General features: G+C 54.7%; 1 protein-coding gene across 1 annotated transcript in view; it reads right to left on the reverse strand.

Moving 5' to 3' along the window:
* Positions 1-24,896, reverse strand: part of ARHGEF17 (Rho guanine nucleotide exchange factor 17) — a 57,485-nt gene that overhangs the window by 19,520 nt on the left and 13,069 nt on the right. The gene's annotated exons all lie outside the window — the stretch shown is intronic.

Consider the following 24,896-nt stretch of genomic DNA (forward strand, 5'->3'; position numbering starts at 1 on the left):
CTCTCCTAGGTCTTCAAGGTCTGTCCTCCCCAAAGCACCGTGGACCTCCACTCTCCAGGTCTGTGCTCACGTGTCCGCCTGCAGACAGTACCTCTCCCTGCAACTACCAGCCTGCCTCCCCAGACTGCGCTCCTCAACTCTCATCCCTCCGCTCCCCCCTCCAGGGCTACTGGCAGCTCTGGAGATCTCCTGTTTACTTCTTGGCTCCCCTGTTGGACTCTTGAGAAGGACTCAAGAAAGTCAATAGCTTCTCACATTTGCGAAGGGCAATGCCTCCAGGTCATCCCTACTCTAGCTGCCAACTCCGAAAACCCCACCTCTGGGCTAAGTCCTGTGGGGTCAGACCCTGCCCTGGGCTTCACATCATCCCAGAAAGTCAAAACTGTCACTTCTTGCTACAATAAAGAAAAGGTGGCCCAGAGAGGTAAGGGCAGTGCTAAATGTCACGCAGCAAGGGAGGGGCAGGGATCAGCCCCTCTCAGACAAGGCTGGGTCCCGGTTCACTCGGTGAAAGAGGTTACCTGAGCCTCACTCCATGCCAGGCACTGTTCTAAATGTCGTGCACTATTTTCTCCTTCTGACCATCCTGTGAGGTATGTGTGATTATTCTTCCCATTTTAAGGAGATCCAGGCACCGATATCTCCATTCCGAGGCTCTGATGATCTGCATTACGGAGACTCGCACTCATACCCTCAGGGGAAGGTGCACATCCCACAGGGCAGTTTAGGGATGCCCTCTGTGTGTTCCATCCTGGGACTCAGCTTACCTGCCCCTGGCCACCAGTTCCTTTGCCTCTGGCCCACTCCTCCTCCAGGAAGCCTTCCCAGATGGCACAGCTCTCTCCCCCAAGCTCCTGGAGTGGTCCTAAGCCAAGTCCCAACTCCGCTGGGCCCCAGATCTCTAGGGCTTATTCTCCCCTCTCCTTCCCAGTCAGTCCTCAGCTTGGCCTCAGCAGGAGCTTGGGCTCCAGCCATGAAGGCCTGCCAGTCAGCGTGGATGCTCTTCATGTGTGACAATACCATGGTGGGTGTCTGTGTCTGTGGCCTCCCTCTAGTGCCCACCCCAGGAGCCTCTCAGGGTTGGGACTCAGCCGGTGGAGCAGGGCTGATCACTACTGTGCCACAGTCTGTGTCTGCTGAGTGGCCTAGGCACTGGGCTTGCCCAGTTGGCCTGATTCAGCCACTGCTCACCCCTCTACTAATAGACACCGCAGGTCCCCCCCCCCCGACTCAGGGACTTAGAGGTCAGGCCTGTCCCCAGGCCTGTACTACAACAAGGCATACTTTAAAAAGTAGGCTTCTATGCTAGGAACTCACGGGTGGGAGTGTGAATGGCACCCCCTAGGGGGAGGGGAAGAGGCTGGCTTGCCCCCTCCTCAGCGCTGTGCTCTGATGGGTAAGAAGGCACTGGATTTTGTCTCAGAGCCCCCAGCTACAGCCAGACCACCTATGCTCAGTGCTTCTGAGGCCTTAAAAAACCAGGGCAGTTTCCAGTAGGAGGCAGCACCAGCTAGGCCCCTCGAGGATGAGAGCTTGGGAGGGAGGGCAACAAGGGCCAGAAGGGCCTCCCAAGGAAAGGCCCAGATACCCAACCTCCTGCAGGGAAACACCTCAGCGTGTCACAGACGTGGCCTCGCTTCAGCCTCACACTCACAGCTCTGTGACAGCACTTGTCATCGCCAATACACCGGTGAGGAAGTCAAGTCAGAGAAGTGGCCTGACCTGTCAGAGGCCACACAGCCAGTGACTGGCAGAGTGGGTAAGCGAGTCTCCTCAGCCACCTCATGCTGAGACTTAGGGGCCAAGAACTCAGAGTTCTCACTCAGACTGTCCAGCCAGCCATGAGCCACAGGGCCCCCAGCCTGGCCCCTCCCAGCTGTGTGACCACGGGTGGTCACCTAACCGCCTGGACTTCTACATTTTCCTTTATGAAATGGAACAAATAATACCTCCCTCCCAGTGCTGGGAAAGCGAGGCCCTGAGGAGCAGGGCAGCTCTCTGCACACACCGGGTCTTTAAGGACCATCCTCACTGTGTCTTGGCAAGGCTGTTTATCTACATCTGTCCCCCTGCTGGACAGGCAGCTCCGACTGTTGGATCAGGCCAGACCCAGCCCTGGGTGGCACAGCACCCCCCACCCAGCACTTCCCCAGCCCAGGCCTGCCAGGCCCAGCAGTGAGGGTCATGGGCAGGGAGGCCCGCTGAGGGAGGCAGGGCGGGTGCTGGGCCTGATGGCCCAGAGCTGGGGTTAGTAACTCATGCAGGGAGGCTGACGCTGCAACAGCCGCCTTTCCAGCCTCCTCCCTGCTCAAAAGCACAGCGGGCCGTCACTCAGCTGTCAGGTAGAGGTACGGAAAACAAGGCCAGCTCCCTGTGACTGCACTGGGCGCCCCTTCCGCACGTGCTCAGACACGGGTGTGAGTGTCAGTGGGGGCCAGGGGAAGCAGGGGACAGGCAGTGCAGCTGTCAACCAGATCAGCAGGCGCACCTGTTCTGGGAGAGACAGCCCAGTAGGCCCAGCCTCCCCCAGAGCCTCTCACCCCTCAGCAGCCCCAACCCCAGACCTTCACTACACGGAGCTCTGAAGGGGGAGGGGATGTGGGGCCTAAGGGGTACAGCAGGAGGACGGGGTGGGGGTGGGGGAGAACGAGGGGGGGCCCTCCTACCAGTATAACTGGAACATCATGACCCAAAGCCCGAGACGCCTACATATGCGGCATGAAGACAGAGACGTGTACAGAGAGAAGCCGTAAGGCCAGACACCCCGCAAAGAGGAAAAATGCATCCAGGTCCTTAGAGAGACACACAATAGGGCATAGGGAGGAGGAAGGACAAAACCACAGCCCCCACTGGAGCCCAGGAGAGCGGAACAATCGAGTCCAGGCCCAGAGAGACAAAGCACAGAGACAGCGGGTGGAAGCCGCCCCCTCCCCGGCAGGGGAGCACACACGGAGCCAGGAATGGGGACACCACCACTGCCACCCCAGCACGACACCTCCCAGGCCCAGTGACTCCAGGGAGGGGATGGCAAGGAGGGGAGCAAACCTGACCGCCCCTTACCCCCCAGCACATGCGCTCATCCTGAGACAGAGGCTGGCAAAACCTCCTCTCCCTGAGCCTGTGGACCCAGGGTACCCTGGTGACAGCCTCAGCCTCCAGGCTGCCCTGTATCGGCGCTCAGCACAGGACTGCCAAGCACTGCTGGGTTTCAGGGTGCAGGCCTGCTACCCAGCTGAGCTTGCCAGCTCTTCTGCCATCCCCAGTTTGCATTCTGGTGGCACCAAACCTCAGCATCTTGCTAGCCACACCACCCCTGCCAGGACTTCTCACACACCCTCCATCTCCCTGCCACCATCACTGATCACTGAGTCCCCCGCCCCACAGCCAGGCAGCTGCTGGGCCCCAGCATCTCTGCCTGTGCCTCCCCCAGTCCGGGGCGCCAGACTTCTAAGCCTTGGCCCAGGTCCCTCAATGCCCCTCCCCCTCCCCGTACCTGGGCCTCCCCGGGCTCCTCAGGGTCAGCGCTGTTGCTCCCCCCGGCGGGCTCCCCGGAGGCGGCGGCCGGGCCCAGCTCACGCATGTCTTCCAGCGCGATGGTGAACTGGGCCAGGGTCTTCACCATCTGTAGCATGCGGCCGGCCCGCCGCCGCCGCCGCCGCCGCCGCCGCCGGGGCGGGGGCGCCGGGAGTCGACGGGCCCCCTCCCTCCCACCGAAGCTCCCTCCGCGGGGCTCAGCCGGGCCGCGGCGGCGGTCGTGCGGTATCAGTTCCAGCGGCGATCTGATGGCGGCGGCCGGGCCCGCGGCGGCGCTGTAGCCTCCTCCGCTGGGCGAGTGCGCCCGGCGAGCCCCGCGCGGCGCCGCCGGCAGCGCGGACGGGAGGAGGGAGTCCCCCGCCCCCGGGCCACCCCGCCCCCTCCACTCGGGCCCCTCTCCCCCAACACGCCAAGGGCGCTCCGCCTCGCCCCCGCAGCTTCGCCACACGGCGGCCTCCGGTCGCAGACCTGTCTCCCTCTGTGGACACAAGTCCGCGCACACCCGTGGACAAAGGCGAGTACACTTTTTTCCCACACCTGTACGCACGGAGGCACACGCAGGGACATGCAAATACCCACATAGAACCAGCCCACATACACGGATGCCTGCCCTCGGTCCTCGATTAGTATACACCTGTGGGTCAGAGCCAAGGACACACACAACAACAAAGTCCCATACAGACCTGAACCCTGACACACGTGAAACCGCCCCAGTGCTGCACGCAGCCACACGTGCTTCCATGTTCATGCAACTATAACCAGGCACAAATAGGCACACAAATTTAGGGATGTGCACACATACACATACACATCCCTGGAAACTGCTGCTGTCCTCCATCCAGGGACACAGCACTTGGACCATGGAGCAGACTACCAGGCAAGGGCGTACCCTGAGTCACTCTAACACCTGCTCCACCCAGTAGACCTGTGTCCTGTGCTTGAGACAGTCCAAGAGGCTTCGAGTCCTATTCCTCTCCACCCCATCCCACTACCACCATGGGTAGGGGGCTCAGGCATTTATAGGCACAGCCCCCCCACCACCAGACTGTCCTCCAGGATGCCTCCTGGCAGGATCCTCAGAAACTGTTCCCTAAATCCCAGGTGGTGCCCAAACCTATTCCAGACTGATTTAATCATGAGGGGCACACGTGAGCTTGGTTTTGTACCAGTTTCTACCTCACCAATGGGGCTCTGATGTGCCCTGCAGCTGCCTGGGGAACTCATAATTCCCTAGTATACTGAAGGCTCCCACACTCACCGCACTCCTAATGGATTCTCTCCCCAAACCTGCTTCCCTCTGGGTTTCCTGCACAGTGGAGAACTCCTGACCCCATCAACCAAGCCAGTCCCAGTCCCCACAGCTCCCCCATGCTTGAGAGCCCCTTCCCCTGCCACTTCCATCTTAACTGCGAGAAACAAACCAGGCTCTCTCCTACCCCAGGGCCCTGGCCCTTGTCTCTTTTCTCTCCTACGAGTGCTTTTCTAAAATTTATTTATTTGGCTGCACCAGGTCTTAGGTGCGGCATGAAAACTCTTAGTTGCAGCATGGGGGGGTTTAGTTCACTGACTAGGGATCAAACCCAGGTCCCCTGCCTTGGGAGCATGGAGTCTTAGCCACTGGACTACAAGGGAAATCTCTACAAGTGCTTTTTCTTTTCCCTTAAGACTAGTCATAGTGCAAATGTCACCTCAGGGAAGCGTTCCCTGAACCTCTGATTAGGTCAGGTGCAGCTGCTCTATGCTTTCAAAGAGCCTCAGTTTTTCTTAACCAGGTATCACAGATTAAAATTATACATTTGAGCTAGATTGATGCTCCTCTCTTCCCAAGAGACTGTAAGTTCCTTGAGGGCAGGGCACACAACCCTTTCATAAGCCATAGCCCTCTGTGCGTAGATGCTGGCTAATGAAACAATAACTCCAGCAATTCTTCCTTCTCCCTTTCCCCACACACCAAGCAGTCACCACCTAGAGGCAAAGAGCCCACGCATGTCCCAGCTCATAAAACTTTCCTGGCATCCCCATGGCACAGGATCAACTCTTCCTGCTGGCCCTTGCAGCCTCCTATCCTGCTCTGCCCCACTGCCTCCCCATTCCTGTTTGGCCCTCAACTAAGGTGAGTCCACACCCCACACCCCTGGCCAGTAGTAGCATCTTCAGAGTCCCCAGATATCCAACACTAAAATTTTAACTCCCCAACAGACCAACCCCATGTAGCCAACAATGAGAACAGGCATAGGGAATTCCAAGAAGGTAGCAAGAGAAGACCGAGGTGACCTGCACCTGGCAGGGGTCCCAGAGCAGCGAGCACTAACTACCCAGAGCTGGGGGTGCTCCCACAGGCCACACTAGGGGGCGGAGCCTGTCACCTGATGGGTGCTCGCTAAGTCTGCCCTGCATGGTGAGGGAAGCACTGATGAACCCATCTGCCTCTCCTGGGTCTCATGAGAGCCCCACCCTAAGCAACTCTTGAGCCAGTCCGCTGGGTGAAAGAGCGAACGCAGGCGAGAGTGGGTGCTCTGCGTGAACGCCCTTCCTGGTCCCTCTCTAGCACTGTGTCCCTGTGCAACTCCTGGGGCCGTGTTAGAAATGCACACTCTCAGCCTCCCTGACACCACCCAAGGAGGCAGAAGCGGGGATGCTCCGGGAGAGCCCAAGCCCTCTTCTGCCTCTGGTTTGGGACCAGTGAGACTCCCCACTTGTCACCTTCTGAGTGACATGGACTGTGGACTTCCCTAGGGGCAGGGCCTGCTCCTCTTCCTCCTCCTCTTGGGCTCGTAACATTGGGGGGAAGGTTGGGAACAGCCAGACCAGTTAATTGAGTGATGGTTTGAGCAAGGAGGATGGACACCAGTACAAACAGCCAGGTCCCAAAGGTAATCCCACATGAGTAAAAGGAACAGTGATCCGAAGGCCTCACCCCAGGCCCATTGCTTGATCACTGTAGCTACTTAACTCCACATTGGCTTTCTCGCTGAACACATCCTTCCCTATTTGACCCTCTCTCCAGCTATATGACCTGGGCCTTATTTCCTCTAAGTGGCTGCGAGGCAGTGCCGAGCTGGGGCTTGTTAGTGAGTTGCATTCATTCCCTCCCTCACTCCAGCGGGATCAGGCCCTGCAGAGATGAATCCTTTCTGGCTGGCACCCAGGAGCTCCCAGACAACACACAGGGCTCAACAGAGGGAATCACTCATGCCTCAAGAAATGGGGGTGAGGAGTATTCAGGGAGGGCTTCCTGGAGCAGCCAGGCAGGTCCCAAGGTCAAGAGATCCAGAGGCAAGTGGGTGCCCAGGAGGCAGAGTTCACCAGAGGCCCCTGCCCTGGAGAGCGTGGTGAGGCCTGGTGCTGACGGCACTGCGTGCTGTGGCTGCTTCATTAAAGACGGCTAATTAGATCCAAGCCCATTGCCGTGGCAACACAGGGGCTAGTGGGGGTGGGGAGATGAGGGAAGCTGAGAGAACAGGAGTGCAGAGTGCTGCATCAGGCATCTCCCCTATATCAGCACAGGTATCAGAGCTCCTCAGAGTTGGTCAGCTGGGGTGGAGGCTGAAGACACCCCTGGGCAGCTTGGATTCTGTTGGAGCTCCTCTGAGCTCCCATTTCAGGCACAGATTTCTTTTCCTTTTGGGTATCTGCAGTTGTTTCAAGTGAATCTGGCTCAGAATAGTTTTTGTTTAATTGTTCAGGTAGTTGGTATAGGCCCATCTAGTCCCCCTCTTCATACCCTAAACCCCACCACACCCCATACACTACCCTCCCCAGAAGCAGGAAAGGGCTCTGATCCACGAGGCCACTGCCTCACTCCAGGAGGCCAGCTGGGCACCCCTGCCAGCCCTGGGTGACACCAATCCTCCCAACCCTGACCTAGTCTGTGACTGCTTCCCCAGCTCTGAGGGAAGTCTAACAACTCGCCAGCCTGCCTCTGGACACACTCCCACCCCGAACCCCACCAAAATCACCTGCAAGAATCCAAGAACAGAAGGATGAATCGATGACAAATGAGCACAAATGGACACACAGACACATGATCCAACGGATGAGAAGTTAACTGAGTTTTTATCTTACTCATTTGTTGACAGTTTAACAAATATTTATTCAGTACCTTCCAGGTACCAAGCACAGTGCTGGGTGGAGACTTAGAGGTAAGAAAAAAAGTCTGTGCCCTGTTGGGCACCACAGTCTGTGTGGGAAGATAGGAACTTGAAAATAAAAATGGCAAGCACAATGCAGCTTCACGGGTGGTGGATCCCATCAGGCTCTGGCAGGCTGGGAGCCGTCTCCAGGTTTTTACAGAGCACAGATACCAAAGTATTTACCAGCAGTGTCTGGGCCCCAGAGCTGCTCAAATCAGAACACTGGGAACTCCATAATCTTAGAATCTTAACCACCACTCTTAACCATCACTAATGCTATTTAAACACTTTTCAGGCACCCCACCCCTGCTTTCCAAGCCCTGGCTCTTTTGATCCCCACGGCAGTCCTACATGAAGGGTTTCGATACTGTTATCCCTGCATTTTACAAACAGGGGATCTGAGACTCAGGGAAGTCACCTACACAGTAAGCAGTGGAGCCTGGTGGCTTGCTTTCAGGGCCCGTGCTCTTAAACCACCACCTCCCCTGGGAAGAGCCCCCTCCACTTCCCCTGGGGCTCACCTGCCTCCCTGGTGCCCTAGTTGCCTGAACTGCCTTTCTGCAGCCTCATCTGTACTGAGACAATGACACATTCTCCTGACCCAGGTCAGAATTGGTAGAAAACAAAATGCTGTCCATCCACAGGCAATGCTGGGATCACGGAGGCGCCTCTTCCCTGGGAACTGAGCCCTGGCTAATGGCCCAGATGGACTGTCTGCGTTCCTGACCCCACCACTGTCCACAGGCCTGGAGTTAGTACTGGATGTTCCCAACCCAACGGGCTATCCATTTCACTGATGGCTGCTGCCCTTCTCAGGTCCTCAGGCTCATCAATGAAAGTTCCAAAAGAGGGATTTCTGGGCATAGCAATTAGGAGTGCAAACTATGGAGCCAGACAGTTTGGGCTCAAATCCTGGTTCGACCAGGTGATATGACCTTGAGCAAGATTCTTTCCCCTCCTGGGGCCTCGGTCTCTCCATCTGTTCCTGTTTGAGACCCCTTCCCTCTTCCTCCCATCATCATCCCTTCCCACGTCACAGCCTGTCCCTTACAGACCCTCCCTTCTGGGAGGGTCCTCCGAGAAGGCTCGGAGGCTCTCAAGGCTCCACCGAGTTCCCAGGCCTCAGGCAGCTGCAAGGGCAGTCTCCAAGCCACAGGACTCCCTCGGGACTGGCTGCTCTGGATGGGCCCCAGAATTCTGGGGAATGTGCTTTGAGAACAGGAAGGGGAGAGATCAAGGGCCTAAGGAGCCTCAGGTCCTTCCTGCCACAGGGTCACTGCCCCACTCAGGTCAGACAGTGCGCACTTGGAGGTGGGATTATGAGACACATGCGTGTTTCAGCTGTGCAGGCTCATGCACATGTCTGTGTGTCCCTGTCAGTGGTCTTCTGTGGCCACTCGACTGCACAGCACCTCTGTGGGTGGTGATCCCTGTGGTTCTTGGCAGAGGTGGAAAGTGAAGGGGCCACATCAGTAAAAACCAAAAACAGCTATAGCTGAGCATTCACCATGTGCCAGGCATGGGAGAAGTACTTTATATCACTGTCTCATTTTATCCTCATAAGCAGTCCAGGGGAGTGTGGTGGCTTGCATTTTTCAGATGGCTATCACAGTATCTTCCACGACACATGGTCTTCTTACAATGTGGTACTGACACTCCTCCTATAGAGTGATGAGGTTAATGTTCCCTACCCCTGAAACTGGGTGGACCTTTGTGACTGCCCCAACCAACAGAGTACAGCAGAAGGGATACTATGTGACATCCAAAGTGAGGTGGTCCAGTGATTAAGACGTTGCCTTCCAATGCAGGGAATGCCAGTTCAATCCCTGGTCGGGGAGCTAAGACCCCACATGCCTCATAGCCAAAAAACCAAAATATAAAACAGAAGCAATACTGAAACAAATTCAATACAGACTTTTAAAAAATTCTTATTAAAAAAAAAATCTTAAAAAAAAGCAAAAACAAAGCTGGGCCATACCCATTCCATGCTCTTCTACCTCGCTGTCCAATCACTCATTCTTACAGCCCAGCACCATGCTGTAAGGAAGCCCAGGTCACACGCAGAGGCCATGTGCAGGCTACCCCAGCTGACAGCCCAGATGAGGTCCTACTCAAATACCAGCAGAAACTGCCAGATTTGTGAATGAGCATGACTTCAAGATGAGCCCAGCCCAGCTACTACTTGACTATGACTGCCCAAAAGATTCTGAGCTAGAGCCACCTAGCTGAGAAAGCAGGCCCTGAGAAGTGAAGAAGCAAGCCATAGCTACGGAGTCAGTAAGTGGCAGAGCTGGGATAAGCACCCAGGGTCCTCAGTGTCCTGATGGGAGGGATGAAGTAAGAGGATGATTTCTGCACAGACCCAGATTTCACTGTTGGTCCAGAGCGGTCCATCTGGGACCCCAACCTCTGTAGCACTAGAAAATCTCCCCACCCTTCCAGAAACCACCTCTGACAGCTGAAAGGATTGAGGGGGCAGCTCTTACTCTCTATGCTGTGGCTCAGGCCCAGCTTCTGGCAGCTCAACCACGCTGCCCACCTTTCAGCCCAGAAGGGACACCCCACCCACTGTACTCCTGACCCCTCATCTCAGGGAATGACATGCTCTCCGTATACCGTTGGTGGGGATGTTTACTTCCAAGTCATGTTCAGCGAGGCACTGTTTCTTATGTATCATCTCCTGTAATCCTCACACCGATTCTGAGTTACATATCACTATTACTGCCATTTTACGAGCTTCCCTGGTGGCCCAGAGGTAAAGAACTTGCCGTCTTACGCGTGAGGAAACAAAGGCTAGGAGAAGTGAAGCAACTTGTCTGAGGTTATGAAGTTGGATGTGGCAAAACTGGCGGGGATTTAGCAAAGCTAGGGTCTGACCCCGCATAATCAGCATATCAGAGGAGTTGTGTGACTTCACCAGGGTCACAGAAAACATAAATGAGGAGTTGGACCAGGCCTAGAGTGCCTTGAATTAGATGGTTATGGGCTGTGTTCTCTATTCTGTCTCCTGGATAATGTCCATAGAAGCAGAGACCAGACCTCTCTACGTTTACAGCTGTGTCCCTGACATACAACAGGTGCACCATGCGTATCTGTTGATTGACTTGCTCTGACTTTAGTCAAGCTGCTCCTCCTTCTGGGATTCAGCTTCTTCCTCTGTAAACAAATGGGGGAGAAGGGAAAGTACAGGTGGACTCTAAACTCCTCACCAGGCTCCCTGAGGGAGGGCGATAAGTGAGGTCATGCCCGGACATGGCGGGTGGACAGTCTGACCTTTCTCCCTGATTTCAGTACCAGGATCCAGTCTTCTTGCTTGCGTGAGGAAGTTGGAGCTCCAGGAACTGCACTTCCTCCAAACACCCACGGGTGGCAGCAGAGGCCCGCATGGCATGGGGCTGCGGTGCATGTGGTTTGAATTTAACTTCAGTCTTGTTTCATGTGGGTTTTTTCCCTTTCTTCTTCCATGGCTCTCCCACAACCACGCCCCCACGCCTTAATTTGAAGAAGATACAGCTGGATCTTCCAGCCTGGGAAGGAAGGGTTTCCTAACACCATGGATAATGGCCGGAAGCAGGAGGTGGAGGTTAGGAGGTAGGAGAATAGACAGACCCCTACAGATGTGAAAAATATCTCCTGAAGAGCTAGTACACTCTGAATTAACTCATCTCCAGGGCCCAAGAGGTTGGGACTGTCGCTGCCACTTTATAGGCAGAGAAACCAAAACCCAGATTTTCTGGGTCCCATATCTGAGTGGTGATGCGTGTGCATGTGCGTGTGCTTATGTGGGGTGTGTGTGTGTGCGTGTGCTGGGAGGATGGATGGGTAGTAGGCAGGAATACCACTGGGAATCCGATGAAGTCTTAAGTGTGTGTGCATGCTCAGTCATGTCCGACTTCTCGACCCCAGGGACTGCAGCCCGCCAAGCTCTGCTGTCCATGGGATTTTCCAGGCAAGAATACTGCAGTGGCTTGCCATTTTCCTACTCCAGGGGATATTCCAAACCCAGGGCTCAAACCCATGTCTCTTGCGTCTCCTCTATTGGCAGATGGATTTTTTTTACCACTGCACCACCTGGGAACCCCAAAGTCTTAAAGTTGTTAAGTCACTCAGTCATGTCCAACTCTTTGCGACCCCATGGATTGCAGCACACCAGGCTTCCCTGTCCTTCACCACCTCCTGGAGCTTGCTAAAACTCATGTCCATTGAATTGCTAAATCTAGCAACCCTAGCTCCCTGGAAATGCACCCACCCACCCTGTGCACACTGCTGCTCACAACAGTGGTCTGGCCCCTGGTCCCAGTTCTGGCTCAGAACTTGTGGATGAGGTCAGCTTCCAGAGCCCTTCCCTATCAGCTCTAAAAATTATTCATTCAAAATGTTTAAACCTTGCTCAGCACAGAACACTGCACAGAGTATTGGGCCCATATACACTGGGCCCAGCACCACCATCTTCCAGCTGTTGCAAATATCCCTTCCCCTCAGCATTGGTTTTTTTCACTTCAAAAATGAGGATGGAGCTTCCCTGGTGGCTCAGTGGTAAAGAATCTGCTCCCCAATGCAGGAGACATGGGTTCCATTCCTAGTTGGGGAAATCTCACGTGCCGTGGGACAACTAAGCCTGAGCAACTAACCCCAGCTCTAGAGCCTGTGCTCAGCAACAAGCGAGGTCACTGCAATGAGAAGCCCGCACACCTCAACTAGAGAGTAGCCCCTGCTCACCACAACTGTGTGCCACAGAGACGACCCAGAGCAGCCACAAATAAATAAATCTTTTTTTAAACGAGGGGGAACATCTATTGCGGAGTAACTGCTCTGCAAAGGAGAGCTCGCTTCCCTCACCTCCACCCATTCCATGCAGGCAGGCTGGGGTGAAGGATCGTGGGAACGGAAGTCAGCCAGTGCCTGTTTCCAGCCCATCCTGTTCCCTCCCTCCTTCCCTCGAACCCAGGCACAGTTGTGGGGGGAAGCCTCCATTTGTGTGTGCTGTCGGGGTGGGATGGGGTCTCCTGCCTCTAGAGCGGAAGATGACTCACTAGGCTATGGGCCAGGCACCCTGGGAAAGGCCAGGCCAGCCTCAGGCCAGAGCCTTGGGGAGCCAGGAGGCAGGGAGGAGGTGGGGCAGGGCTTGCCTGAGCCATAGACATCATCCTGGGGGCTCTCAAAGCTCCGCAGCCAGAAGAACCCATCTTCCCCACTTCCCACAGTGCCAGAAATTCTACTCAGACCAATGAAGGCCCAGGGAAACTTGAGGGTCTATCAGCTCCTCCTGCTGCTGCTGCTAAGTCACTTTAGTCGTGTACGACTCTGTGCGACCCCGTAGATGGCAGCCCACCAGGCTCCCCCGTCCCTGGGATTCTCCAGGCAAGAACAATAGAGTGGGTTGCCATTTCCTTCTCCAATGCATGAAAATGAAAAGTGAAAGTGAAGTCACTCAGTCGTGTCCAACTCTTAGCGACCCCACGGACTGCAGCCTACCAGGCTCCTCCGTCCATGGGATTTTCCAGGCAAGAGTACTAGAGTGGGTTGCCATTGCCTTCTTCCCTATCAGCTCCTACAAACCCACTAATCTGGCCTCTGTTCTAGACGTGGATGCTGACTGAAGAAGGCAGAGGTGCTCCCTTCCTGTCTGAGCTCACAAACCATCGCTAGGGCAGAGCCAGCCCATGATCGGTAAACTCCGTGTGTGTGAATTAGTGGATGAATGAAGCAAGTATCAGTGTACTGAACGTGCACAGCACTTTTAGAATGTCCCCATCCAATCTTCCCTTGAAGGAGGGAGCCAGGGAAGGGACTGTTCCTTTCCATTTTATGTATGGGCACTGAAGCCCAGAGAGGAAAGTGTCTCCTGAGCCCCAGGGAACCAGGCCCTTGGGGCTCCACTACCACAGCTTATCCAAAGGGGCCCAACCAGCTAGGAGGCCTCATGGGCCCCACCTCTCATGCCCCTACCCTATTCTAGGACCCAGAAGACACTCCCAAGAAAGGAGCAAGTTCCATCCGTTACTCTGGCTCTGGAGTGAGCCCTGAGTCCTGGTGACCCTGGCCCAACCCAGAGATCAGGGAAGCGCCACCACCCCCCAACCCCGACCCCAGCCACACCAGACAAGCCAAGGGTAGCTGAGATGCTCAGGGACAGTGACTATACCCTACTCAATGATCCCTCCAACCCTGCCTCAAGGGGGCTGTCACCAGGCTGGGGCCATGCTGACAAAAGTGGTCTCTGCCTTGACTGACCAGAGACAGCCATGGCTTCTAAGCCTTTTTGCACTGTATCAGCAACTGGTGACCAGCCCTAATGCCCACCATGTGTGTATGTGTGTGTGGTGTGTGTCTGTGTGTAAAGCATGTTTGTGGTGGGGGGTTGCAGTACACAGCAAGATTTATAGCTAAAGGTCAGCCTGAGCCAAGTCTAGGTTCTGAGCCACTCTCCCAAGGCATCAGAATTAGGACCACCACATCTAGGAAGCTGTCTTGACAGCCCAGATCTGTCAACTCCCCACTCCTTTTCTGAGCTCCTTGGACTTCTGGTGTTGCAGCCTCAAAATCTTAGCGTTGCTCTGGGCTTACTATTGTGATAGTGACAATAAGAGACACCAACTCAGCACTTTAGTCTACAAAACGCTTGCAGGGCCTAATGTCATCAGATCCTCACAGCAACTCAGTGGGGAGATAGAGGCTCAGTGAGGACCCATAACTTGCTCAGGTTCTTGTGAGCAGGAGGTTGTGGGGCTGGGGTGCAAATGCCCCCTCTTCCACTGAACTGCTGCGGGTGTTTGGGTAAATCAATTAACCTTACTGTGGCTGAAGACAGGAAGAGAGCAATGGCATACAAATAGGACTTGATCTCCCTTGAGAGGTTCATAATGTGCTGCTCACAGGTATTTATTTTAACCTCCAGATCAGCCTCCTGGCGGGGGGGGGCCCTATTGTTTCCTGCTTTACACAAAAGGATGGTGGGCATAGCGAAGTCCAGGGCCTGGCTCAAGGTCTCAGCAGACAGGATTTGTGTATCTGGGGAGCCAAGGAGTCTGGATATCCACACCTATTCCACAGTGCAGGAGACGGGGTCCCTCCAGCCCAATGGAGAAATTCAGATAGCAGGCCAGGCCCCCAGCACAGGGAGGACACTCACACTGCCTTCTTCACAAGGTGGGAACTGACTACAGACCTCTTTCAAATGCCATGGAGAAATGTTCAGTATAATATTAAATGAAAGAAGCAAGGATTTCCCTGGTGGTCCAGTGGTTAAAAACCTGTCTGCCAATGCAGAGGACACAGGTTTGATTCCTAGCTCAGGAAGATGCCACACCATAAGACAACGAAGTCCGTGCTCAAACGACTGAGCCTGCATGCCGCAGCTACTGAAGCCTGCACATCCTACAGGCTACGCTCCGCAACAGCGGAAGCCATGGCAATGGCAAGCCCAAGTACTGCAACTAGAGTAGCTCCCATTCGCTGCAGCCAGAGGAAGTCCGTGCACATCAGTGGAGACCCAGATAAATGAAGGGTAGCCAAAATAAATAAATAAAAATTTAAAAAAGAGGCCAGAGACATGCAGCGCACCATCTCAGCATCATAAACTACACATAGGAATATGCAAGGAGAAAAGCCTGCACTGATGGCTGCCCTGGTCACTTGAAGGCCCACAACTGTGCCTCAGCGCCTTCCTCTATATAATAGAGAATTTAAAGGACTTACTTAGCATAGGACCTAGAACAAAGAGCTCTCAATGAATGTTGGCTGTGATGAATAACCAGAGAAGCTTAGAAGGCAGGTCGTCTCAGAGGTAATCTTGACCAGCCCTCTTCCAGGGCAGGCAGCCCTTGGCAGCCCTTTCTTGCGGCCCCAGAACCAAGCAGCTCCCTTACAAGGGTCCCCTGGCAGCTCCTTGTACCACGGGCAGGTCTGTGCAGGGGGAAGGCCAAGCTGGACTGGGTCCCTCAGTCCCTGAGTGGCCTTAGTATTGGACAGTGGTGACCTTGGGAAGGATCGTCCATCTCCCATCCTAAATCCTCTGGTCTCAGACCTTGCTATAGGGTTATTTTCCAGGAGTAAGGTTGGGAGGGGCTTCCTGGGTGTCTCTCTTGTCCCCAGCCCAGGACACCACCTCTGTCCCTCCCACTGTCTCTGGGATAACTGAGAAACCTTTACTGCAACACTTTGTGCCTTTTCCATTTTCTCCTTTGGAAAACAAATGAGAGCCAGCTGGGTCTGACCTCCCCCCATCCCACCGCCAACCCCTCCACCTCCCAGGGGTGAGAGGCCCTCTCTGTCTCCTCCTTGGACTAGCAGAGAACCCCCAAGAGGAGGGGCCCTGTGAGCTGGGTGTTGCTATGGCAATGGAGCCCTGGAATTTGACCACTGGGGCCCAGGAGTGGGGGTGGGGAGTTGGTACAGGCCATGCTGGGGGCAGGGAGGAGGGTCCATAGGTCCAGGAAAGCCAAGAAGAGCAAAGGCAGGGCAGGGGTCAGGTCCTTCCATGGCCTCAGTTTCCCCATCTGTAAAGGGGAAGAGGCATGGACCTCAAGATCTCTCTTTCCAGCTCCAATCTAAACTGGAATCTGGGTGAGGGCTAGGAGTGGGGGAAGTAACCAGAGCAAGGTCAGTTGTCCCTTTGATGGATAGAGACTCTAGGGAACAGGGACCTACCCCAGTAACACAGTAAGTCCAGAGCAGAGCCAAGACTTTACCCTGGGTTGAGGTCGGGGTGGGGGGTGTCTGTCCACCCTGACTTTCCTGTTTCTCTACTGGTGAGGACAAGAATACCTGTTTCATGTCTGGGGATAGAGGACCTCCAAGAATGGCTATGACTGGCTCAGCCCACAGTCCTGAGACAACAGACGATGTGGCTGCCCCCAGCAACCCCCTGCATTCCTGGATCTGGTGAGCTGACAAAGGGCCTGCCCCCACCTCTGCTTGCAGTGCCGGGCTGTAGTGGGTATTTTTAAATGGGTGCCTGCCCATCTCCACCTCCCCGCCTGCCCACTCCAGGAACACAGTGAATTCTACCCAGCTCCCCTCCAGGTCAGCCAGGCCTGAGTGGGGGCTGGATTGATGGCCATCCTCTATGCCCCTGCCTCCAAGCAGCCCTCTCTTACTGGCTTCCTCCTTCCTTACAGTCAACCCTGCGATCAGGGTGATCTCCAGGGCCCCTTCATCTATGATACTCTAGGCCCAGAGACAGATGGGACTTGTCCAAAGTCACACAGCACAGATGAGGATTTGGGAATGAGACGCCATCCGCCTCTGCCCTGTCTCCACCTGTCCATCAGGTTATTCCATGCTGCCCCAAGCCTTCCTCACCTCTTGGCCACTGATCCCCAACAGCCACAGCCCTGTTCCCCTTCCACTCTAAAAAGATGCTCCCATTCTGACCAAGTAATGCCTGAGTTGAAAATGCCAACCATCTGCAAGAAAAATCGAGTTGGAAACAGAACTCACACTACACAGGATGAATTCCAAGTGGATCAAAGATGCAAATGTAAAATAAAACAAGGAAACATAAAATATCAATACCAGAGGAAAACATAGAAAAAGGGCTTTATAAGCTTGGACACGCAGAGGCCTTTCTAACCATGACTCCCAATCCAGAAGCCATAAAATAGGAGCTTGATAAATTAGACCACACAAAAATTAAAACTTCTGCATGGCAGAAATACACTATAAACAAAGTCAAAAGTGAAGTGACAAGTCAGGAAAAAATATTTGCAATCCACAACCTAGACAAAGGACCAACCTCCCTAAAATTTTAAAAGTTCCTAGGAATTTAAAATACAAAAGGCCAATAACCCAACACAAAAATAGGCAAAGGATGCAAACAGTTCACAGAAAAGAGAATCCAAATGTCTTAGACAATTGGAAAGATGCTCAGCCTTACTCATTATAAGATAAATGTAAATTAAAATATTGAGATACCATGTCACCCACCAAATTGGGAAAAATACCCAAAGGTCTGACTCGGTGAGGCTGTGGGGAAGAGGTATCTTTTTCAGGTAGTAGACCCCTATGGACAGCATCAAAATTAAAATCACATGTACGCTCTGTTCCAGCAATTCCACTCCCAAGAAATTGCCCTAAACATACACCAGGCCTCATACAAATGAGCCTACGAACAAGTTCATTCACTGCAGCAAGTTCATTCACTATCTGTAACAGCAAAAGACTGAAAATGACCGAAATATCCTTTACAATGTGGCTAAATACCGCTTGGTAATCTGTGCAGTGAGACACCATGCGGTAAAGAGGGAATATGGAAGCTCTCAGGGCACTGATGAGGCAGCCTTCCAAGTGATATTCAGTGGAGAGAAGTGTGGACTGTGAGCTACTATCTGTGGGTAAAGTCAGTGCATTTGCTGGTATTTGCATATACAAGGATTCACAAAATCTAATAACTCAGTTCCCGGGATATGGCAGGGAGGCTATTGGTAGGGAGGAGATTTTTTACCCATTTTGATTTTTATTAACCATGTGAATATATTATCTATTCAAAATTTCAAATATATACATTGAATTTTTAAAAAAATCCTTCCCCTCACAGTCTGGCTCCTAAGCCTGCTCCAGCCTCACATCTCAGTTCTGAACAGCCTTTGTAGCCTTTATCCTCCTTGTCACCCATCAGAGGCCTCAGCCTCTTCCTCATGAACCATCCCTTCTGTGCACTCTCTCCTGGGTGGGTACCCTCTGGGCTCCCAGCCGCTGTACATCTCGGTCCCAGCCCTGATCACCCCTGCGGTCACTGTGAGTGTCTGCACACAGCCCTGCGTTTCCGCCTACACACAGCACCAAGTCCAGAGCGGCTCCAGATGAATGAGGAAGGAATGAAAGAGTGGTGGGCCGCCCTGGACCCTGGGTTTGGAACCTTTGTCTTTGCTTTCTCTCTCTGCTCTCCTAGTCGGTCTCTCGGACAATTCCAGTCCCACCCGCGAGTTCCTCCAAGATGCTCTCCCTGGCCCCCTTGTAGTCATACAGGGGCTTGACAAAGTCCTTTCTTCAGAGAACTGCTAAATTCCTCCTTCACAGGCCACCTCTCCACCCACACCCACTCCTTAGGTTGAGCAACCTCAGGGCTGGGCTTTGATTGAGTTTGGAAATGAGTCCTCAGCCTGGATTAAGGTCTGGGGGGCTGGAACTCTCTGGGCAACTGTGAACAATCCTGCTCCTCTCCGGGCCACAGATACTCTCTGTAAAGTGAGGTTGGCATCAGGCAGCTTTACAGCAGGGTGAGGATTTCTGCCACTGAGAAGCTGGCAGAGCCTCAAGCCCACAGAATCCCAACCCACCTCCGGTAGCCCCTTAGCTCTGCTCCTAGGGCAGCTGCTTGGGGGCAAACTCTGAGCCTCTCATGGGAAACTCAGTTTCTCCCTCCTCCCACAAAGATGACCCTCTAGGATATTCCTGCTAACTCCATCCACTCTCTCCACCCCTGGGAATCCTCCTCAGCCAGGCCAGGCTACTAACCTCCCTTTTCTTTCCAATCTACCTTATGACTTCCTACTGATTCTCAGTGGTCAGTGGTCCAGCCCCACCACCAGATACATTGTCACATTTCTCACCAAAACCCTGTAACAGGTGCCATCACAATTATCCCCATTTTACAGATGCACAAACTGATCCACAGAGGGACTAGGTACTTGTTCATTGTCACAGAGCTAAGAGGAAGAGCAGGATTTGAGCCTTAGTCATCTGGCTCCAATCTGTTCCAACCATTACACCAACACAACTGGATGCAGGGTCAAGTTCAAGCACTCAGGCTGGCCCCCGACTTCCTGGGTGACCCGGTCCTTACTGACCCACCGGCATCAAATTCCCCACTGTATCACAGTGACTGCATCATGCTCTGGCTGTCTTACTTCCTCCAACCCATCACACTCTTCTATACCCTAGACTCTGGCACGTGCTAGGCTCTCTGCCAGGTGCAGCCTCCCCTATCTTTACGCTTGGCAATTTCCTCCTCATTTCATGTTTCTGGTGGCCAAAGAAGTGGGGGCGCAGGCTGTGTGTCGGGCCAGGTTAGGCCAGTGCAAGGCGGGCAAAGCCTGGCTCCTGAGGCGTTGGAATTGCCAGGCAAAGGGCTCAGGGCTCAGGTTTCCTCCTGCCAACACCTGTTCACACTTCCTTTTTACTCACTCTCAACTCTGGGGAAGTCTCCCTGACTCTAACCTAAATTACCTCACCCCAGAGGTACCAGTGGGACTCCTGAACTTCTAGAGGATCTGCCTCCACCAGACTCCAGGTGAGTGAGTGAGCTGGGCCAGACAGCATGCCAGCTCCCACCTCCCACAAAGGGGCCTGCACCTTCCCAAGCAGCAGCAGTTGGCAATTGGGGTCTTCCCACCATTCCCACAGGTCATCCTGCTGGTCAAGTGGAGCCTTACCCAGCTCTAGAGGCTCCTGGTGGGGGGCACTGCTTGCTCACAGGAGCCCCAGGGTGGGGTGCTTCATCAGCCTGGCTCCCCCTGGAGAGCTGGCTCCCAGTGGGGTTTGTCCCTGCCCAGGGAGCCTGGCTGGGCTAAACTTTTTTTTGTGTGTGGGGAGTGCTGAACTTCTGAGCCTGCAGAGAAACTGAAGGGAGAGGTTGTTCAGCTCTAAACCCTACACCAGAGCCTCACTGCCCCCAATAGAGATTTTCTGCCTGAGTCCCAGGGGGCTCCATGGAAGTACATCATGAGGAAGACATGGTCAAAGGGCAGCCATGGGCCCACCTTCACTTAAATCAACAAGGTTCCAAGTTGACCTAGTTTATAGCTCTGTGTCAAGATTCCCCTAGAAAAAAAGGTTCTACTGTTTTTAAAAGCTTGGAAATTACTGCCCTGGGATCAGATCCAGACTTTCAGTGCTGGCCTTCCGGACTCCCCAGGACCCACCTGACTTCTTCAGAACCAGGGAGCTGTCATGGTACCCCAAATGCACCCGAGCTTTTCCATCACAGGCCTCTGCCTTCCTGGTTCTTTCTGCGTGAAAGCCCTTGGTCCCATTTCTGTCTGTCAGGGCCCCATTGGTTCTTCAAGGCTCTAGCCACTGCCTCACATCGACCTCCCTTACCCTCCTTCTGAGTCTGAGTTCTCAGATGGGACTCCCTAGGGCAGGAACCCCTTCCCACATGTTCACCCTGAATATACAAGCACAATATACAGTGAATGGAAATGGAATTGAATTTTAAAGGTTACCCCAGGCTTTCTTCAAGCACATTACCAGGCTGATCCCACAGTTAATTACCCAGGGCTAATTATAAAAGCCAGCAGCAGCTGTGCAGTCAGTTCAGTTACTTCATCAGTGACAATGAGCACCTAGTCCTCAGTCAAACTGCCGGACTTTCCCCCTGGGAGCGAGGTCCTGCTCCAGGCAGAAGGTAAGCTGAGGCCCTCTCCCCAGGCACCTGGTTCCAGTGTCCACTGTCCAGCTTAGCTCCATGTTGGACACTCAGGGTTCCAGGGTAAGGAAGAACTGCTCTGTTCACGTCTCCCCAGATGGGTAACACCAACTCATATCCCTTGTTAAGCTGACACCTGGCCGCCTGTATTGACTCCCGCTTCACTGTCATTAAACCTTGCTCCAGGTGAGGTATGAGGGGTACTCAGGCTAGGTCCTCACTTTTGATGATCTGCCCAGATGTCTCTGTGGGGATAGAAGTCCGCTGGGGATTGTGCGTGTGTGCGTGTGCGTGTGCGTGTGCGTCTGCATGCTGTGACTTCAGGCTGTGCTCACACTGGGGTGGATGGGGGTCTACAGTCAACTCCCACACCTCATGGGAACTATTGGTTTTATGTCCCCCATCCAGCCCGCAGGCTCTGCCAGGGCTCCTCTGCATCTCCAGGCGGAGCTCAGAGACCAACACTGGGTGTTTCTTCCCCAGCACACACGGCCCAGGCCTGGCCACGTAGAAGGTGGCCTGATGACACAGGGGAAGGGGCCACAGTGCTGCCTGAGGACCAAGAATTACACTCGTGGGACAGGGCTCAGGGCTAGGGCCCAGGGGGAGACAGGGCAGGAGGCTGGGGGTGGGGGAAGCAGTCTGGGCTGGCTGTGGGTCCGGGCCTCTCTGGGCTCTTTGTCCAAATATGGAAGGTTTTTTTGTCTCCATTTGAGTCACGCCGGCCATGGCCCAAGAGATCTGCTTTCCAGATACTGCAGGCGGGACTGCGCCAGCCCTGCCGGGCCTGCACTCCACCCCCACCCTCCTTCTCCTGCCTGTGGCTCAGCTCGGCACCCTTCCAACCTCCTGGGCCTGAGCTTTCTCCAGCCCGGAGTCCAGTACCCACCTCCACGGCTCTCGAGCACCCCGAGAAGATCCCTGGGCCCAGGACAGGAGGAAACATTCCCTCTGCCTGCACATCACCCACTCGCACTCCCCAAGGACCTCTCCTATTCAACTGAGCCAGGCAACTAATACTTACTGAGCAACTACTATGTGCTAGTTCTGAGGACTAGGGCTGTGGACTGTGCGTCCCAGGGGCTCCCCATGCCCAGCGAAACCCACCCTTCTCCTTCCACATGCCCACCTTGGCGACGGCACCACCCCTCAACTCCGGCAGTCCTGAAATCCAGAAGCCCGAGTTATATTCACAGATTCTGGAACCAGACTGTCTGGGCTTGGATCCCAACTCCTAACTTGTGCCTCAGGTCCCTCATCTGTGAAACAGGGAAACAGCCCCTCCCCAAAGACAGGTCGTGAGGATTAAATGAGGGAATATGTGGAAAGGGCTCAGACCAGTGGCCAGGCACATGGGAAGAGCTTTCCAAGCTCTGTGGCTGTGACTAGTGACTTTCCACTCCCTCGCCTGCACCTTATTCAGGCAGGTGCTGGGGACTAGGCCTCCTCAGACATTCCATCACCTCCCTCCGGTTCTCTCTGCATTAGACAAGGCTCTCTCCTGCATCTCCTGGAGGGAGGTAGGCCTCGATTCCTCACTCCCGAGCTCTGTGACCTGAGCTTGGTACCTTACTCACTCTGGACCTCAGTGTCTAGTTCCCACCCTCATCCCCAATCAGTTCGGGCTAGGGAAGCACCATCAGCCTGGTTGCTCAGGCCTGTGATCCCCAGGGCAGAGCCCACACAGGGCTGGCCACAGGTGGTGGGAAGAGCTCAGGGCAGCCTGGGAACTCCCCGGGGGCTGCACCTGGCTCTCCTCCTCCTGCTTCCCCACTCCCTCTGTGTCATTTGTGTTCTGATGCCCCACCACATGCCTGGACCGGGAGGGCTTGCCACAGGTGGAGTCACCTGACCTGAACCAAGCACTGAGTCACAGGGTCAACTGGAGGCTCCACCCATTTCACAGCCCCCCAATTTTTTGAGACCTGTCTCCCCCCATGAGTAGAGAGGAGCTGCAACAGCTCTGAGTCCTGAGTAGGGGAGGGGTCCTGACTCTCAGGCGAGGACACTGAAGGAACATCACCCTATACAGGGCCCTCTTCCTGAGGCCTGGTCCTGGCCCGGCTGAGGCAGGGAGAGGCAGAGGAGACAAGAGACAGAGGAGCAAGACCGTGGGAGGAGCACAGGATGAACAACAAACAGAAAGCCAGTGCCCACAGCGAGGAAAGGCCCGGGGTGAGCGGAAGAAAGAGGTGGAGGCAGGAGGAGGCCCTCCCAGCCCAGGCCCAGGGTCCAGGTGAAGAGGCGGGGCAAGTGGATGAGCAGCTCCGAGGCTCTGTCCTTCTCCTCCTCCTCCTTCAGCCTCTGGGCCAGGCCCAGACTATTTTTAGCCAGGGCTGAATTTAGCTGTTCCCTCGGAAATTCCTCACCCGCCCCAGGCAACGCCCCCGCTGGCCTTGGGGAGAAGCCTGGAAGCTCTGGTCCAGGCAGGAGCAGAGAGGAGGGCCCAGAAGTAGCAGAGAGCTAGAAGGATACTTAGGCCTCTGATGAGGAAACTGAAGCTCAGCAGCAGGCCCCAAATCTGAGTTACTCTTCCCACAGCCTCTGCCCTCCTCTCCTCCAGGAAGGCCTCCAGGACTGCAGGGCCACAGAACAGCACCTGTCTTGGGGTCTGTGACACAAACATCATGAGGATACTTTGTCTGCAACTACGGGACCCACTGTGAGCACTGCTGGCAAGGCTGTCTGCCTGTCTACCTACCAGTTCCTCTTCCCCCAGCTCCCGAGAGCCTGCAGAGTCCAGAGCTCTTCTGGGCTCTGCCACCTCTGGGACTCCCACTTTACAGATGGGAAGACTGAAGCCAAGTGCCTTGTCTTGGGTCCTAGCCAGCCAGGGAGCACAGGCCTGCTCCTTTTCTTCTCACACGCTCCCCAACCAGGTTGCTCCCAGAGGGCTGGCTGGGGGTGTAGCCTGGAGCTCTGCTGTTCTCTGGTGAACCCGCTGAGAAGCAGGGCGCTTCCACTGGAGCAAGAAGATCCGAACTCAGACGAAAAGCACGTGGAACATGGAGGCAGGGACCCAAGCTGGCTCAGAGCTCCCTCGTCCCTCCAGAAATGCAGACGGAAGTTCTGCCCCGAGGCAGAAGGTTGATTCAGATGACCCTGCACCCTGTCCACTGCCTCATTCTCTAACTCCAACAAGGAAGGCAGGCCCTACTCCCCCTACCCCAGCTTCGGACAGGGCCTCTGAATTTCAGTTTCAATTTTACCTCCAAATTATGCCCTAGTAAGTTTCTCTCCACCCCTGTATCACCTGCTCCCCTAAGCTCAGGTCTAACCTCCCTGCTCCCCAGTCTAGTCATCCCCCCATGAGCAGAGAATGCTTTTCAATGTGCCCGTCTGGCACTCTTCCTCCTCCTCAGCTCCTTATCTTCCACGGCTCCCCACTGCCCACAGGACAAAGCCTCTGCGGTTTCACTCGGCCTTGAGGCTTTAAACCTGGCTCCTGCATACACAGCCCCTCCCCATGCGCTCTGGTCAGAGATCTCCCTGCCCTCTTGGCCCCAGACATACACTGAGGCTTCTCTTTCCTGCCTGGTTCAGCTCGATTCTCTAAAACGCCAAGGGACTATGTCCCTTGCCCCCTCAAGAATTCACCAGCTTGGCCCCTTACACCCAGCTGTGAGGTGCACGGGCAGATGGCTGGGCCTGGTCCACTACTGTGTGGTCTTGGGCAAGACCCCTTCCCTCACTCTGTTTCCCTACTGAATAATGCAGGGATGAGGGGTGATTAGAAGACACACTAGTTTCTAAGGGTCTTCTCGAGTAGGCCATCCCGGCATTAAAGGCCCTGTCCCTCTTCCTTCTCCTGCCTCCTGGTCTGCCAAGAAGCTGGACATCTCACACCAGTCCTACCCCAG

The sequence above is a fragment of the Capra hircus genome, chromosome 15 (assembly GCF_001704415.2).
Source record: "Capra hircus breed San Clemente chromosome 15, ASM170441v1, whole genome shotgun sequence".
Classification (NCBI taxonomy): Eukaryota; Metazoa; Chordata; class Mammalia; order Artiodactyla; family Bovidae; genus Capra; species Capra hircus.